This window comes from Spermophilus citellus, assembly GCF_964194105.1.
Source record: "Spermophilus citellus genome assembly, chromosome: 14".
NCBI lineage: Eukaryota > Metazoa > Chordata > Mammalia > Rodentia > Sciuridae > Spermophilus > Spermophilus citellus.
In genome coordinates, this window is record NC_138194.1 from 60,261,796 (window position 1) to 60,266,733 (window position 4,938).

The following is a 4,938-nucleotide window of genomic DNA, read 5'->3' on the forward strand; positions in this document are numbered from 1 at the left end:
CGGGGGCGGGTACGAGCCGCGTTCCGGCCCCGCCCCCGTGACGCACAGCCCCTGAGGCTGAGGGCCCTGCAGCGTCTGCGTTGGCAAGCTAGCGCCTGGAGCCCTGGGTGTCCGCGGGGAGGGGAGAAGAGCCGCGGGAACACACGCGCCGGGGCAGGAGCGGCTGCAGTGAGGCGGAAAGTGGACGTTGGGGCTGAATTGGGGGGCGAGGGACTGCGCGCTCCCGGCCTTCCCAGACGGGCGCGCCCGTGCCTGCGTGTCAGTGCACGCGCTCTTCTTAGACCAGGAGACCCCTGTCCGCTAGCTGGTTGGATTCTCGTCCAAACCTCGAGTGATTTCCGCAGTAAACCCTGATCGGGGTTGGCAAGTCTGTGGCACTTCCATCCCAGCAGTCTTGGCAGACGTTGGGGGGGGGGGGGCGGAGAATTCTTGGTGTCTTCGGCGGAGGATTTGCAAATTGCCCTCCACTCTTCCTTCCCTCTTTAGGAGCTGAAGAAATTGGGTATGAAAGGCCACCCTTGACACAATGTTCCTTCTCACTCCAGTGGTTCTTTATTGAGTACCGGTACCACTGTACTAGGGGCCCTGGAAGAATGCACAGGAGGACATTTCTTAAGGGGTTGTGCCTTCTCAAACTCACTGGCTTCTTCTTTTTTTGCCCCTTTAATGTTAGTGTTCCCCAGGTTCTCTTAGTTGTGTACACATCCTGATGGAATTTTTCAAACTCAGCATAACTTGATTGATAACAACTTGGGCTCTGGTGGAAAACAGGTTTAGTACCTGTGTAACTGCTCAAGTTGTTAATCTCTCAATCTCAGTATTTTTTTTTTAACTGCAAGTTAAAAATAGGAAGAAGATTAACTTGGTATCTCAAATCGGTGTTAAGTAAATGTTATGTGATAGTATCCACACATAAAAGTATCATCGAATGTAGACCTGCTCTTTCTTTTAAATTTCTCACCTCAGTTGATGACTCCACGTCCAGTTCCCTGCAAAATAACTAACCAAGACACTTTGGGTTCTTGCAGATGAGGTGCGTACTTGCTCCTTCACATCATTACACTCAATCCTCCCTGTTTTGACCTGGTCGGGGGGAGTCCCTCCAATGTGCTGGGCACATGCTGCTTCCTTCACCTGCTTTTCCAACTCCTGTGGCTCACTTGCAGACCCTGGTCCTACTGTTTTCTCCTCATTTAGCTGAATTTTCACTTCTTGTCTGGAAACATTCCATACTACCTTCCCATTACCATCACACCCAATTGGAATTTCCTGTCCTCTCCCAGGTTACCTTTCTACATAGTTATTACCACATCTGTCCCATTGTGTTGTAATTTTTCATTTACATCACTGTCTCCCTCTTCAGACTTTGAATTTCTTCTAGGTGGTCCATTACTTATTTAATCAAAGAAACAGTATTTATGCAAAGTACAAATTATTGCAGAAATGAAAGAAATGAAGAACGAGGAAGCAAAAGACTTACAGAAGACGTGCCCGAATTGCCTGGGCAAGAATCCATAAGAATCTGAAATAGGGTAATAGTCTGGACTTAGTAAAATGGGGATAAATTACAGAGAAATAGTGATGAGTTTGATGGCTGATTAGGTGTTGGAAAAGAGAGATGAATCAAGAATAACATCTGGGTTCCTTATTTAAAGTAGTAGATAGATTATGGAGGCACTGACCAAGAGAGAGTACAAAAACTTTGTGGGAAAGAATGAGGGCTCCAGTCCTGAGATTTGAGGTGTCTATGATACCATCCAATGTGGTATTCTCGTTGATGATTAAAAATATGAACATGGAGTTAAAATTCTGACTTGGTTTATAAACAGCAGGGTTATGGAAAAGCAAATAGTGGTAGGTGTGCCAAACAATTCCTATTCTCTTTCAGGTATATGGAAAAGTTGTGTGTTCTAGCCTTTTTATGTTTGGTTATGATACATAACACATTCTGTCAGTGAATTATGAGGGTAACATTTATTTGCTGATGCAAGATCTTCCAGAACCCATTTTCTCTTTGCCTTGGCAATCAGTGATGTTCCAGGAACTATATATGCTCTATCATTGTTGGTCTTGGAGGGAAGACAATTCAGAATACAGTCCCAACTACCTCATGATGGATATGTAAAGTAAGTGAGAAGAAAAGTTTGTTTTAAGCCACTGAAATTTGAGAGTTACCATAGCTGATCTTTGTCACTCCTGACTGATTGGAATGAGAAAATAAAGTTTAAAGAATGAAACCTTTACTGGGCATGGTGTCACATGCCTATAATCCCAGGGACTCTGAAGGCTGAGACAGGAGGATTGCAAATTTGAGGAGGCTCAGCAACTAAGCAAGACCCTAAGCAATTTACTGAGAACCTGTCTCAAAATTTTAAACAATAAAAAGGGACTAGTCATGTGGCTCAGTGTTTAAACACCCTTGGTTTCAATCTCTAAAAAAAAAAAAAAAAAAAAAAAAAAAAAGTGAAACCTGAGAGTATTAATGTGTTGATAGTCTTTGGACTTGTGAGGAAAGACTCAGACTGCCTTAATTAGAAGAGGAGGGACAAGAATATTTTTATGGATATGTGAGTATCTATTAGGAATTTAGGCATCTCAAAGGATAATCTTCTTCTTCTTGTCTCTGTTCTCTATCCCTAATCTATTCTCATAGCACCAACTTGCTAATTAATCCTATTCTTATCCTCTAATCCACATTCCATAAGAATGTAATCCAAATGCAGAGCCCTTAGCACTAAGCCACTTCTCCAGCTGGCAGCCAACCTGTGGATGGGCCACTCTTGGATGAAGTGCTCATCTTGGTCTAAACAGCACCACCCCTACCCCAAACACCATTCAACTCTCCTGGGCATAAGAGGTTTGACCAGAACAGTGCACACTGCAGTGGGTCATTTCAACTCATGTCTCACCACAATTTATTTTTCACAGAATTGTGAAAGTTACAGTGTATTTTATGAGTAGAATCTGCCTGATGTATCTTAATTCACACACATCAACCTACTATGATCAGCCTAAAATCTTTATGTCGCATTAAGGAAAAAAAAAAAAAACTAACTTCTTGCCTGGCCAGAAAAGCCTTTTATGATCTCACTTCTGCCTGCCATTCCTCCCTCACCTTCTGTCCCTGTCTCTGTCTCACACTTGAGCACTGCAGCTTCTTCTCTTTCCCTTGGATTTTCCAAGGTGTCTAACTCAGGATGTTGGACTCTGCCCTTGCTGATCTCTCTTGTTTGAGCACTCTTTTTTAGCTCTTAGAAAGCCTGGCTTTCCTCTTTCATTTTAACTCTTCTGTCACCTCATAGATTACCCATGTCTAAAAGACTGCCCTTTCTACATCACAGGTGTGGTACTGCTTGTTATTTCCTTCACACTTATCTGTAAAGGAACGCCTGTGGAGGAATAACTTCGAGGAAGCACACAAAGAACAGTCACAGACACAAGGTATAAGCAGCAGACATAGGTGGAGCAGAGAGAGTGAAGTGAAGAAGTGAAAAAGAAGAAGTACAGAAGTGTCCACTCCTCCCTCCTGCTGAGTTTATTAACTCAAAAAAGGTTACATATTACCCATCACACACGACTACACTCTAACCAGTATTCCTTTAATCCTGGGTGCTAGCTAACTGAGATAAGGTCCAGGTTAATACAAACACAGAGCCTCTCACACCCAAGGACTTTACTATGGAAACCAGGTAGTGCACCCGAATAGTTATCTTAATAGCCTCAGAGGGAAACTGCTGGGCAATCCAATAATGGGAATCTGGGCACCTGTTTGCTCACCAGGGGAATTGCTTCCCTGTCTATTTCCACAGTCAGAATACCTACGCTTATCACCACATACTAATGCCTTATGTCTATTCTTTTACTGTCTGCCTCCCCTTGATAGAATGAAAACACCATGAAAATGGACATCACTCCTGTCTTGTGAACTCGTGTACTCTGATTCCCTAGACTATTTAGTACACTAGATATTTTTAAGTGCATGATGGAGACAGTGAACTCTGTGCTTGTATGCTGGCTGTTCTCTGCTGGCCCTCCATCCAGGTTCATTGTCCACCTTTCCTTGCTTTGCTGTGCTTCTAGGAGGTGGACCTCAAGAGCATCAGCTCAGTCTGTCATACTCTTGGTTTCCAATTAGGTTTGAATCATGAGAGGCACCAGCAGAAAACTGGAGGATAGTAGGAGTGAGAGGTAAGGCCTCTTCAGAACCCAGTTTCTCTAGTTTTGGCAGTAAGTGTATTCTTCCATGGCCATGGCGTTCCTGTTTATTAAGTTTTCAACTCTTTCCCAACTCTGGTACTGAGTTCCTGAAACTTTACCATCCCTTAAAACACTCCTTGATTAGACTGCGTTTTAGAGGAACAGAACCAATTCATATGGGTTTATTAGACTGGTGTAAATCAGAGATTGAAGAGTCAGGGAAACCAATAGATGCTCAGTTCAAGAAGCCAGATCCTCAGAACAAGAGGGATAAATGATGCAGTCCCAGTCTGAGGCTGAAGGCCTGAAAGTCCTCTGGTCAGCCACTAGTACAAGTCTGCTTTCCAGGGTGGCAGGATTTTGAGTCTGATGTCCATGGGTGATGGCAGCAGCAAAAACTGCACCCACTCAAGGATTGCATATACATAAGTATAAGCTTCCCCCTTCCATTTTTTATTCTATCCAAACCCCCAACCGATTGGGGGTGCTGCGCACGTTCAGGATGCGTCTTCCCCACTCATTTCACTTGATTGACATGCTAAACATCTCTGGAGACATCTTCACAGACACACCCAAACTTATACTTTATGCATTTTCTAGGTGTCCTCAACCCAGTCATGTTGACAACCAAAGTTAATGATCATAATTGTCTTTACTGTTTTTTTCCTGCTAGGACCTTGAGTAGCACAGTGTGGCCAGTCAGTACAATCAACACTTGGTTTCACGTGATTTACCCCTCAC